Genomic DNA, 14,678 nt, shown 5'->3' on the forward strand with positions numbered 1-14,678 from the left:
CCATCCCTGGCCTTGCTCAGTGGGTTAAGGATCCAGCATTGCTGTGAGCTGTGACGTAGATTGCAGACGTGGCGTAGATCTGGTGTGGCTGTGGCTGTGGTGCAGGCCGGCAGCTGCGGCTCCAATGTGACCCCTCGCCTGGGAACTTCCATATGCCACGATGCGGCCCTAACAAAACAAAACAAACAAACAAATGGTATCTGTGAATATGTATTGTGGATTTGTTAACAGTGAACTCTCAGCCACCAACTTTATAAATCCTGCTGCCTGAACAAAGCTAAGTATTCTCTACAGAAGGCACATCACTGCCTTCTCGCATTTAGGAAAACAGAAACAAGCTTGAGGGCCATTTAAAACAGTGACATCGGAAATTCCTGTGGTGGCTCAGCAGTAATGAACCCGACAAGTATCCAGGAGGATTCGGATTCGACCCCTGGCCTCAATCAGTGAGTTAAGGATCTGGTGTTGCCTTGAGCTGTGGTTTAGGTTGCAGACGTGGCTTGGATCCTGCATTCCTGTGGCTGTGGTGTAGGTCAGCAGCTACAACTCTGACTCAACCTCTAGCCTGGGAACTTCCATATGCCGCAGGTGCAGCCCTAAAAATAGAAAAAAAGTAAAATAAAATGAAACAGTAACATCACTAATAAAAAGTACAAAAAGCTGGGAAGCAAAGCACTAAATAGACTGTGGAATGGACAGTTGTTTGCAGTACAAGAGAGGCAACAAAAAGGCCTACATCACCTTGTTTGACTGCAGCTGGGAACACGCAAATTGGGTGGTTCAAATTTGTTGTTACTCCAGAGTTCCCACTGTGGCTCAGTGGGTTAAGCACCCAACATAGTGTCCCTGAGTATGTGGGTTCAATACCTAGCCTCACTTATTGGGTTAAGGATCCAGCGCTGCTGCAAGCTGTGGTATAGGTCACAAATACAGCTTGGATCTGGCATTGCTGTGGCTGTGGTGGAGGCTGGCAGCTGCAGCTCTGATAGAACCCCTAGCCTGGGAACTAACAATATGCTGCAGGTGCAGTCATAAAAAGAAAAAAAACTTTTTTGTTACTGCTCTGAGCATGTGCATGTCTTCAGAGGACAACAAAAGCATCAGAAGTATTGATTTGGGGTTCAATAAAAATTTTAGCAAGTAGGTGCATTTGCAAATATGGAATCATCAAATAATGATTATTAACTGTGTAAAGACTTGTTAACAGGGAATTGGAATAATGAAGGATTGGATGATAAGAGAACTCTGAAGAGTATAGAAACAGCAGATATAGGGAGTTCCCTGGTGGTCGAGTGGTTAGGACTGCAGCCTGGGTTCAAGCTCTGGTCTGGAAACTGAGATCCCACATCGAACCACTGCACACCAAATATAAGGACCAGCCCCTCCTGCTAGGACTGATAGGACTGAGAGAAAACACCCAAGAAGAGCCCTCCCTACTCCCAGAGCTGAGATCCTGATCTTGTTGGGAGGGCACAGCCGGGGATCATGGAATGGCAGAGACATCAGTCGCTATAATACCCTGCCAGCAGGTGGGACTTGCTGGAGATCTGCCTTCTAGGGTAAACTGTTGTGGGACCTCCTTGGAGGTACTCTGGTACAAAACCACCAGACTGGATACCAGGGCGTGACAGTAGTGTAATTATTTACTATTATTATTTTTTGTCACCACACCTACAGCATATGGAAGTTCCTGGGCCAGGGGTTGAATGGGAGTTGCATTTGCAACCTACGCTGCAGCTTGAGGCAATGCCGGATCCTTAACCAGATGAGCAAGGCCAGGGATTGAACTGCATCCTCACAGAGACCTCAGGTTCTTAACCCACTGAGCCTCCTTGAAACCCTGTGATTTATAAGAAATATTTATTTGATCTGTGTCCCATTTCTGGCGCAAAGTTCCTAAAATTCTTGGAACTTCTTGAGTGCTAAGAACAATGGGAACATCATTTTGTTATGGGATTTGGTCTTTTGTACTCGTAGATAGCTTTAGAGCCTTCCAGCCTAAAGGAGTGTCTTGTTATTTGTAACGAGCCCTTTTCCAAACACACCTGAATTTATATTAAGGAGGTGACCTTTTGAAAGTCTCAGAGGGTAGACTTGTCGCCAGGGGAAACCAATCGCATCATTAGAGGATCGGAAATTTTAGCCCCACCACCACCACCAGGGAGGGGGGGCGAGGGCACTGGAGATTGAACCAATCACCACTAGCCAATGATTTAATCAATCATGCCGCTGCAATTAAAGCCTCCATAAAACCCCAAAAGGAGGGGGTTCAGAGAGCTCCTGGGCTGGTGAGCACTTGGCGATTCGAGGAAGAGCGGCTCCCAGAGACGGTATGGAAGTCTGAATCCCTTTTCACATATCCTGCCCTGCCTATGCCTGTCTTCTCTCTGGCTATTCCTGAACTATTCCCTTTTATAATAAACCGGTAACCTCGTGAGTAAAATGTTTCTCTGGGTTCTGTAAACCACACTAGCAAATTAATCAAACCCAAGGAGGAGGTTGTGGGAACCTCCAGTTACAACTGTTGCTCAGAAACACAGGTAACAACCTGAACTTGTGATTGGCTCTGAAGTGGAAGGTTAAGAGACTGAGCTCTTAACCTCCAAGCTATCCCCAGCTAGATAGTGTCAGGCTTGAGTTAAAGTGTCAGCACCCAGCTGATGTCACAGAATTGCTTGATGAGTGGAAAATCTGGAGAAGTGAAGTAGTGTTGTAGTAGCGTGTTGAGAGTAGAGGGGGGAGTGAGCTTTTCCTTATATCAGGGGGAAGGTGCTCTGAGCCGTGGAGAAACCAACCGCAAAAACCTGGAAGCAAAAGCCTTTCCTCCTGCAATGTCTCTCTAGCGCCCTCTACTGACAAGACTTAACATCGCGCCAGCTGGTAAAGGAAAAGCATTTAAAAGGCCCAGATCCATTTTTACAGAGCAGGCAAAAAGAATGGATTTGGAATCAGGAGATGACAATAACTAGCGCACATAATAATTAATCTCTCTTTTTTGGCCATCACGGATGTTCCGAGGCCAGGGATTGAACCTGCACCACAGCAGTGACATGAACCTAAAGTTTTAAAGTAACTCTACAGCAAGAATGGAAAACAAAAAAAGAATTAAGAAAATTAACATTTCTACAATAAAGCACTGTTTCCATTTTTTATTATTTTTAAGTCTTTTCCACATATTCATATACTTTGTCCTTTTAAAAAATAGGTTTACACTGGGAACTATATCTAGCCACTTATCATGGAGCATGATAATGTGAGAAAAAGGAATGCATATGTGTATGTGTGACTGGGTCACTTTGCTGTACAGTAGAAAATTGACAGAACACTGTAAACCAGCTATAATGGAAAAAATAAAAATCATGAAAATGAAAAAATACAGGTTTATATTATACATGCTATTTTTTTTAGATATATACCTTTTCTTGGTTTTTTGTCTTTTTAGGGCCACACCCGCGGCATATGGAGGTTCCCAGGCTAGGGGTCAAATTAGAGTTAAAGCTGCCAGGCTACACCATAGCCACAGCAACACGGGATCCGAGCTGCATCTTCCATCTACATCACATCTTATGGCAAAGCTGGATCCCAGAGCCACTGAGTGAGTCCAGGGATCAAACCCACATCCTTGTGCGTGCTGGTCAGATTCGTTTGCAATGCACCACAATGGGAACTCTTTAGGTTTTTGTTGTTGTTGTTATTTTGTCTTTTTGCCTATTTCTAGGGCTGCTTCCCACGGCACATGGAGGTTCTTATGCTAGGGGTCTAATCTGAGCTGTAGCCACCGGCCTTCACCAGAGCCACAGCAACACAGGATCTGAGCCGCGTCTGCCACCTACACCACAGGTCACGGCAACGCCGGATTCTTAACCCACTGAGCAAGGCTAGGGATTGAACCCGCAACCTCATGGTTCCTAGTCGGATTCGTTAACCACTGCACCATAGCGGGAACTCCTAGGTATCTTTTTGAGTTAACATATCTTTCCAGTGATGTAGGCTATCTACATCACTGTTTTTCTTTTCTTTTTCTTTTTTTTATTTTTTGCTTTTTAGAGTCGCACCTGAGGCATATGGTGCATTCCCAGGCTGGGGGTTGGATTGGAGATGTAGCCCCTGGCTTACCCGCCCCCCCCCCCCCCCGCCCCCCCGCGCCACAGCAATGCAGGATCTGAGCTGCGTCTGCGACCCACACCACAGCTCACAGCAACGCCAGATGGTTAACCCACTGAGCGAGGCCAGGGATCAAACCAGCGTCCTCATGGATGCTAGTCAGATTCGTTTCTGCTGTGCTATGACGAGAACTCCAGAAGAAGAAAATCTTTTTCATCTAATTTTTATTTTATATTGGAGTGTAGTTGATTTACAATGTTGTCTTAGTTTCCAATGTAAAGCAAAGTAATTCAGTTATACATATATTCATTCTTTTTCAGATTCTTTTCCCATATAGGTTATTACAGAATGCTGAATCGAGTTCTTTGTGCTATGTTGTAGGTCCTTGTTGATTATTATATATAGTGGGGTATGTATGTTAACCCCAAACTCCTAATTTGTCCCTCCCCCACACACTTCCCCTTTAGTAACCATTAGTTTGTTTTCTGTCTGTTTCTGACTTGTAAATAAGTTCATTTGTAACATTTTTAGGCTCCACATATATATGATATATGGTATTTGTCTTTGCCTGATTTCGTTTAGTATGATCAAGCTAAGTCCATCCTCGTTGCTGCAAATGGTGTTATTCATTCTTTTTAAGGATGACTAATATTCCATTGTATATATGTATCACATCTTCTTTATTCCTCTGTCAAGGGACACTTAGGTTGCTTCCATGTCTGGGCTATTGTAAATAGTGCTGCAGTGAACATTGGGGTGCATGTATCTTTTTGAATTACGGTTTTCTCTGGATAGATGCCCTGGAGTGGGATTGCTGGATCTTATGGTAGCTCTATTTTTAGTTTTATAAGCAGACTCTATACTGCTCTTCAGTGGTTGTACCTGTTTACATCCCCCCCCCAACAGCATAGGAGGGTTTCCTTTTCTCCACACCCTCTCCAGGACTTATTATTTACGGATGTTTTTGATGATGAGTGTGAGGTAATACTTCATAGTTTTGTTTTGCATTAGTGATGTTGAGCATCTTTCAGTGTGCTTTTTGGCTATTTGAATGTCTTCTTTGGAGAAATGTCTGTTTAGATCTGCTGCCCATTTTTTGATTGATATTGAGCTGCATGAGTTGTTTGTATATTTTGGAGATTAATCTTTTGTTGGTTGCTTCATTTGCTTCATTTTTTGACATATATATATAGTCTTTTTGCCTTTTCTTGAGCCACTCCTGCGGTATATGGAGGTTCCTAGGCTAGGGGTCTAATCAGAGCTGTAGCCACTGGCCTACGCCACAGCCACAGCAACGTAAGATTCGATCTGCGTCTGTGACCCACACCACAGCTCACGCCGGATCCTTAACCCACTGAGCAAGGCCAGGGATCGAACCCGCAACCTCATGGTTCCTAGTTGGATTCGTTAACCACTATGCACGACAGGAACTCCTATTTTTTTTTTTTTTTATATTGAGCTACTTGAGTTGTTTGTATATTTTGGAGATTAAGCTTTTGTTGGTTGCTTCATTTGCAAATATTTTCTCCCATTCTGTAGGTTGCCTCTTTCTTTTGTTTATGGTTTCTTTTGCTGTGCAAAAGCTTTTAACTTTAATTAGGTTCTATCTTTTTTTTTTTTTTCTTTTCTTTTTAGGGCCTCACCTGAGGCATATAGAAGTTCCCAGGCTGGGGTCGAATTGGAGCTGTAGCCACTGGTCTATGCCACAGCCATAGCAATGCCAGATCTGATCTGCTTCTGTGACCTATGCTGCAGCTTGCGGCAATGCCAGATCCTTAACCCACTGAGAAAGGCCAGGGATCGAACCTGCATCCTCATGGATACCAGTCGAGTTTTCATTACTCTAGGAAGTGGATCCAAAAAGGTATTGCTGTGTTTTACATTTAGATCTTTAATCCATTTTGTTTACTTTTATATCTAGTATTATAGAATGATCTAATTTCATTTTTTCACATGCAACTATCCAGGGTTCCCAGCACTACTTATTGAAGAGACTGTCTTTTCTCCACTGTATGTATGTGTATATATATATATATATATTTTTTTTTTTTCTTTTTAGGGTCTCACCTGTGACATGTTGAGGTTCCCAGGCTAGGGGTTGAATTGGAGCTGTAGCCCCTGGCCTACACCACAGCCATAGCAACACCAGATCCAAGCCGTGTCTGCAACCTACACCACAGCTCATGGCAATGCCGGATCCTTAACCCACTGAGGGAGGCCAGGGATGGAACCTGCATCCTCATGGATACTAATCAGATTTGTTCCCACTGAGCCATGATGGGAACTCCTCCACTGTATGTTCTTGCCTTCTTTGTCATAGGTGGCCATAGGTGCATGGGTTTATTTCTGGGCTTCCTATCCTGTTCCATTGATCTATATTTCTGCTTTTATGCAAGTATCACACTGTTTTGATGACTGTAGCTTTGTGGTAAAGTCAGAAGTCAGGGAGCCGGATTCCTCCAGCTCCATTTTTCTTTCTCAGGATTGCTTTGGTTAGAAGAAGAAAGTCTTGGGAGTTCCCTGGTGGCTCAGTGGGTTAAGGACCCGGCATTGTCACTGCTGTAGTGTGGGTTCGATCCCTGGTCCAGGAACTTCTGCATGCTATAGGTACAGCCAAAAAAAGAAGAAAAGGAAGAAAATCTTAAATAGTAGTTTAAAATAATAAACACTCTTTTTCATATGGCTGCATCAATCTTAATCTATCTCCTTCAGATTTTCCAAGACTTCATGCCCAATCCTGTTCCAGATGATAATTAGATGATGGTAGAGTGTGAATAGCCAGAGATACTCAAACGTCAAAGAAAGTTCCTTTAAGTGACAGAGAAATCAACAGAAATGCCATCCCCGAGGTCTTGAAAATTAACAAATTTGGAGTTCCCGTCGTGGCACAATGGTTAACGAATCCGACTAGGAACCATGAGGTTGTGAGTTCTGTCTCTGCCCTTGCTCAGTGGGTTAACCATCCCGCGTTGCCGTGAGCTGTGGCGTAGGTCGCAGACGCGGCTCGGATCCCGCATTGCTGTGGCTCTGGCGTAGGCCGGTGGCTGCAGCTCCAATTGGACCCCTAGCCTGGGAACCTCCACATGCCGCTGGAGCGGCCCAAGAAATGGCAAAAAGACAAAAAAAGAAAAAAGAAAAAAGAAAATTAACAAATTAGAAGGTAGTTAAGTTGGTTTTGTTTAATTTTCTTCTATTTCTAGCTAGTTATCACTGAACAAATATTTTCAATGTTTGAAAGAAAGATTTCAAATTTACAGCCTGAGGCAAGCATTTATTCATAATTTGCTCTCTCTTCTTTTATCCTGCTTTATTTTTCTTATGATACTTACAACAAATTAATGTATTATAGAGGAGTTCCCATTGTGGTGCAGCGGAAACAAGTCTGACTAGTAACCATGAGGTTACAGGTTCAATCCCTGGCCTGGCTCAGTGGGTTAAGGAACTGTCTTTGCTGTGAGCTGTGGTGTTGGTTGCCAATGCAGTTTGGATCTTGCGTTGCTATGGCTGTGGTGTAGGCCAGCAGCAGGAGCTCTGATTTCACCCCTAGCCTGGGAACCTCCATATGCCTCGTGTGTGGCCCTAAAAAGCAAAAAATAAAAAAATATAGGAATAGAGCCATTTGTTATCTCCACATTCCAATAGCATATAAGATCCACAAATGCGGAGACTTTTTTTTCATTGTCATCTCCAATTCCTAGAATACTGACTTGTGTATGGTGGACTCTCAGAAAACATCTCTTGCTTGGAGTTCCCTGGTGGCCTAGAGGTTAAGGATTCAGCATTGTCACTGTTGTGACTGGGGTTTGGTCCCTGGCCTGGGAATTTCCTCATGCCATGGGCACAGCCAAAAAAGAAAATATTTATTGAACCAATGCATTCAGTAATTATTCATTGAACCCCACACTCCATCCTAGACATTGGGTTGACTAGACTTGGGAAGTAAAATTGCCACACAGACATAGGGAACTCCCTGAAGTGTCTTTAAGATGTGATACCCAGGGAGTTCCTGCTGTGGTGCAGTGGCTTAATAATCCGGCTTGTCTCTGTGGCGTTACCAGGTCGACCCCAAGCCCATCATAGTGGGTTAAGGATCTGTGGTGTAGGTCTCGGATGCTGCTCAAGTTCGATCCCTAGGTGAGGCCAAAAAAGGGAGAGTAAAAGATGTGGGGCTTCCCATTGTGGCTAAGCAGAAACGAATCCGACTAGTATCCATGAGGATGCGGGTTCAATCCCTGGCCTAGCTCAGTGGGTTAAGGATTCAGTGCTGCCTTGAGCTACAGCTCAGATCTCAAGTTGCTGTGGCTGTGGTGTAGGCTGACAGCTATAGCTCCAATTCGACCTCTAGCCTGGGAACTTCCATATGCCCTGGGAGCGGCCCTAAAAATGAAAAAAGAAGCAAAATAATCTGGGGTAGATGGAATGAGCAGTAAAATCGACCACAAGCTGGTAATTGTTGAAGGCGACTGACAGACACATGGAAGTTCATTATATATTCTCTACTTTTATTTATATTTGAAGTCTATAATGAAAGGTTAAATAAAGGAAACCCTGATTTTGTAGAGATAAATATTAAAATATTTACTGATATGAAATATCATTGATATGCTTTAAGATAATATGAGAGAGAAGCCAATAGATAGCAGTTCAGATAAAACAGGATTGGCCAAGAGTCTATAATTGTTGAAGTTGGGTGATGGGCATTTAGGGGCTCACTCTACAATTGTGCTTAGATGCAAATTTTTAAATTATAAAACATTAGAAGTGATCAGGCCCATTCTATGAGCAGAAGGGTTGATAGACATTTTGAATGTTTAATCATCGATAAATTGAGATATGAAAGCAAAACAAAAAAACTTTCTTTTCTTTTTTTTTTCTTCCTTTTTTTGTCTTTTTGCCTTTTCTAGGATCGCTCCCGCGGCATATAGAGGTTCCCAGGCTAGGGGTCTAATCGGAGCTGCAGCCACCAGCCACAGCCACAGCAATGCAGGATCCAAGCTGAGTCTGTGACCTACACCACAGCTCACGGCAACACCAGATCCCTAACCCCCTGAGCAAGGCCAGGGATTGAACCCACAACCTCATGGTTCCTAGTCGAATTCGTTAACCATTGAGCCAAGACGGGAACTCCAAAACTTTTTTTTCTTTGTTTCTTTGTTTCTTTCTTTTCTTTTTTTTTTTTTTTTTTAATGGCTGTTCGCAGGCTAGGGGTTGAATCAGAGCTGCAGCTGCCAGCCTACACCACAGCCACAGCAATGCTGGATCTGAGCCACATCTGTGACCTACACCACAGCTTGTGGCTACACCAGGTCCTTAACCCATTGAACAAGGCCAGGGTTTGAACCTGCATCCTCAAGGATAATAGCTGGATTCTTAACCTGCTGAGCCACAAAGGGAATTCCAAAAAAACAAAAGAAAACCAAAAACACTTTATTGAAGTATGTTTTATGTACAAAAAAATACAACCATATTACTTATTCAGTTCAGTGGGTTTTGACACATCTCTGAACCTTGGCTGCAATTAAAATACAGAATATTTCTATTACCTCCAACACTTCCCCGGCACCTCCATGCAAATTCCCCTTTGACCCCGGCCCCAGGCTTTCTGTCATTATAGATGAGTTTGCATTGTCTAGAATGTCACAAATGGAATCACACAGTATATATATTAATTTATATCTGGCTTATTTCACTCAGCATAATGTTTTTGAGATTCTTCTGTCAGATGGATAAGCAAACTACAGCCTGTGGGCCTTATCTGGCCCACTGCCTGTTTATTTAAAGACCCAAGAGCTAAGAATTACTTTATATATTTTCAAATGCTTTTTAAAAATCGCAATATTGCATGATGCGAAAATTATATTCAATTCAAAATCCAGTGTTTATAAGGTTTTATTTCGACACAGTCTTGACTCATTTTTTTACGTATCACCTATGGCTATGTTCGTGCAGTTAAGCAGTTGCAACAAGAGACCAAGTGGTCCGAAAAGGATCTAGCATTGCTGCCGCACTGGTGTAGGTCACAGCTCCAGCTTGGATTTGATCCCTGGCTTGGGAACTTCCCTGTGCCATGGGTATGTCTAAAAAGGAAAAAAATATATATGAACGTTTAAAGCACACTAAAGAAGTTCCTATCATGGCTCAGCAGAAACAAATCTGACTAGCATCCATAAGGACTCAGGTTTGACACCTGGCCTCCCTCAGTGGGTTAAGGATCTGGTGTTGCTGTGAGCAATGGTGTGGGTCCCACATGCGGCTCAGATCTGGCATTGCTGTGGGTGTAGTATAGGCCAGCGGCTACAACTCTGATTCAGCCCGTAGCTTGGGAACCTTCATATGCCTCGAATGCAGCCCTAAAAAAAAAAAAAAAAAAAAAAGGCCAAAAACAAAAGCACACTGCAATGTAAGTATAACCTGAATTTTATAGATCAGTAAACTAAAATAGCATGAGCTTAAGCAACTTGCCCAAGTAACTTTCACTTACACAGCTTTAAGAGCTCAAAATCACTTGGATCCAGAATCTGAGCTCTTGGGAGTTCCCTGGTGGCACAGTGAGTTAAGGACCTGGCAGTGTCACTGCTATGACTCAGATTGCTGTGGTGGCGTGAGTTGGAACCCCGGCCCCAAAACTTCCACATGCCATGGGTGCAGCCAAAAAGAAAAAAAAAAATCTGAGCTCTTTTTTTTTTTTTTGTCTTTTTAGGGCCACACCCTCGGCATATAGAGGTTCCCAGGCTAGGGGTCTAATTGGAGCCGTACACCACAGCCACAGCCACGACCGATCCGAGCCGCATCTGCAAACTACACCACAGCTCACGGCAATGCTAGATCCTTAACCCACTGAGCAAGGCCAGGGATCGAACCCATAACCTCATGGCTCCCAGTCAGATTTGTTAACCACTGAGCCATGATGGGAACTCCAGAATCTGAGCTCTTACAATGTACTACCAACCAGGGAAAAGCTGGCCCATGCACAATTCAATATTTATAACTTTGATTTAAAAGTCCACAGTTGAAACCATACTTTCATAATCTTTTACAAGCTTCTTGGGAAGAAAATATGATTATTCATTACCTGAGATTTGTGAATAATAAGAAATTCATTTCTTTTTATATAGCTAAGGCTCTGGTCTATAAAATATTTGTAAGAAGGAAAATCACTCTAAGCATTTGAAATATCAACATAAGGATCTTCTGGAGTTCCCATCGTGGTTCAGTGGTTAATGAATCCGACTAGGAACCATAAGGTTGCGGGTTTGATCCCTGGCCTCACTCAGTGGGTTAAGGATCTGGCGTTGCTGTGAGCTGTGGTGTAGCTTGCAGACTCTACTTGGATCTGGTGTTGCTGTGGCGAAGGCCGGTGCCTACAGCTCCGCTTAGACCCCTAGCCTGGGAACCTTCATATGCTGCGGGTGCGGCCCTAGAAAAGACAGAAAGACAAAACAAAAAAGGATCTTCTAAAGTAGAAGGAAAACCCACATTGATGGACCGTATCTTGTGACACAAAATAGATGGAGAAACTGGGAGTTCTTGTTGCTGCCCAGCAGGTTCCAAACCTGACTAGTATCCATGAGGATGTGGGTTTGATCCCTGTCCTCACTCAGTGGGTTAAAGGATCGGGCATCGTCATGAGCTGCGTTGTATATGTCAGACACTGCATTGCTGTGGCTGTGGTGTAGGCCAGTGATTCCAGAACCCACTATTCCAGACTTTTGTTCTCCAGGACTCCTTTCCTGGGACACTTGTCAGCATCTGAATAGAGTCTATTTTTTTTTTTTTTTGTCTTTTTGCCATTTTCTTGGGCTGCTCTCGCGGCATATGGAGGTTCCCAGGCTAGGGGTCGAATCGGAGCTGTAGCCACCAGCCTACGCCAGAGCCACAGCAACGTTGGATCTGAGCTGCGTCTGCAACCTACACCACAGCTCAGGCAACGCTGGATCCTTAACCCACTGAGCAAGGCCAGGGACTGAACCTGCAACCTCATGGTTCCTAGTCGGGTTCGTTAACCACTGCGCCACGACAGGAACTCCTGAATAGAGTCTATTGATAATAGTATCAGTGTTCATTTCCTGATTTTATTGCTTGTGCCGTGGTTGTGAAGGAGGATGTCCTTTGGGGAGAAATACACATTAAGTTGCTTAGAAACCAAAGGGCATCATCTGCAACTACTATGAAATGATTCAGAAAAAAGTTGTGTGTTTATATTTGAGAGAGAGAACAAGTAAAATGTTATCATTTAGGGAATCTGGGTGAAGAGTTTTAAGAACGTCTCTGTACTCTTGTAACTTTCCCACCGCTCTGAAATTATGTCAAAACAAAAACAAAAATGAAAGTAGGGTGATGTGAAATCATATCTTGGACTTAGACTCTCGAAAAAAAGTGTCCTTGTGGAGTTCCCGTAGTGGCGCAGTGGTTGCAGGTTTGATCCCTGGCCTTGCTCAGTTGGTTAAGGATCCAGCATTGCTGTGAGCTGTGGTGTAGGTCACAGACGTGGCTCGGATCTAGTGTTGCTGTGGCTCTGGCATAGGCTGGTGGCTACAGCTCCAATTCGACCCCTCACCTGGGAACCCCCATATGCCACGGGAAGCGGCCCTAGAAAAGACAAAAGAAAAAAGAAAAAATCGTCCTTGGATTTAACAACATAAATGGTATAAGAAAATCCAAAACTTTTCCCATTCAGGTCAGAATTAATTTAGATTAAAGAATATTGGAGTTCCCATCATGGCTTAGTGGTTAACAAAACTGACTAGCATCCATGAGGGTGCAGGTTTGATCCCTGGCCTCACTCAGTGGGTTAAGGATCCAGCGTTGCCGTGAGCTGTGGTATAGATCGCACATTCAGCTTGATCCCGAGTTGCTGTGGCTGTGGTGTAGGCTGGTGGCTAGAGCTCCGATTCAACCCCTCACCTGGGAAACTCCATATGCTACAGGTGTGGCCCTAAAAAGCAAAAAATGGTCCCCACAATGAGTGGTTTCATGTTCTGGCAACACCGGATCTGAGCCGCATGTTATGCCAGATGCTTAATCCACTGAGCAAGGACAGGGACTGAACCCACATCCTCAAGGACACTATGCGGGACCTGCTGAGCCATAACGGGAACTCCTTCACTGTGATCATTATGATTTATCAGCTTACACATCTATTTACAAGCCAAATGGTTTTAATTTGTCTTACCAAGTGTGTGTGTCTGTGTCTCCAAATTGAATATAAAATGAAAGCAATGCACATTTTCCCCAGAAAAACCCACCCATGCAAATTTAGCAGAGTTTCAGGAGTTTTACAGACCTCTTTCTGGGTCCCAAAGTAAAAACCTCTACCATAAACAGTGTTTTCTTTCTTTCTTTTTGTCTTTTTGTCCTTTTCAGGGCCGCACCCTCGGCATATGGAGGTTCCCAGGCTAGGGGCTAAATTGGAGCTGTAGCTGCCAGCCTACGCCACAGCTCACAGCAACACCAGATCCTTAACCCACTGAGTGAGGCCAGGGATCGAACCCGAAACCTCATGGTTCCTAGGCGTATTCATTTCCACTGCACCATGACGGGAACTCCTAAACAGTGTTTTCTTAAGGGCAGGATTTGTCTTATTCTTGCATTTCTAGCCCCTAGCTTTCTAAGATGGCAGTGCATAAATATTTGGGTATAATATTGAATGAACCAATTATGCCCACTTTTTGACGTTAGGTTTTTTTATTTTTAATTTTCTTGTCTTTTTTTGCCTTTTCTAGGGCTGCTCCCTCGGCATATGGAGGTTCCCAGGCTAGGGGTCTAATCGGAGCTGCAGCCGACGGCCTACACCGCAGCCACAGCAACGCCAGATCCTTAACCCACTGAGCAAGGCCAGGGATCAAACCCTCAATTTCATGGTCCCTAGTCGGATTCGTTAACCAGTGAGCCATGACGGGAACTCCTGACATTAGGTTTTAAAGTCTACTTTTAAAATAGAAAATGTGAGACTCCTGTTGTAGCTCAGCAGTAATGAACCTAAGTAGTATACACGGGGACTCGTGTTGGATCCTTCACCTTGCTCAGTGGGTTAAGGATCCAGTGTTGCCATGAGTTGCAGTGTAGGCTGCAGACATGGCTCGGATCCCATGTTGCTGTGGTGTAGGTTGGCAGCTGTAGCTCCGATTCGACCTCTACCCTAGGAACTTCCATATGCCACAGGTGTGGCCCTAAAAAGCAAAAAAGCATGAAAAAAAAGGGTGTTTTTAAAAATACCCAGGCTGAGGTGTTAAGAGGTAAAACGTATTGATGTCTAGAACTTTGGAATGTACCAAAATATAAGGTGTATTATGGATAAATAGATGCATATTTACATAATAAAGCAAATTCAGGTAAACACTCGCTGTAGAATCTAGGCAGTTGCATATAGGTTTTCATGGTATAACAACTTTTCTAAATGTTTGATAGCACGTTGATAAATGTGATGTGTTTAGCTCAAGCAGAGGTACATTCCATTTTTAGATCTTGGAAGACATAAATCTAACATCTTTCTTTTTGCAGAGTTCTTTGGAGAATCTGATTATTTCCCACTGTACATTCTAAACCTGCACACAAGGCTTCTTTTAGTAGAAAAT

The sequence above is a fragment of the Phacochoerus africanus genome, chromosome 5 (assembly GCF_016906955.1).
Source record: "Phacochoerus africanus isolate WHEZ1 chromosome 5, ROS_Pafr_v1, whole genome shotgun sequence".
Lineage (NCBI taxonomy): Eukaryota > Metazoa > Chordata > Mammalia > Artiodactyla > Suidae > Phacochoerus > Phacochoerus africanus.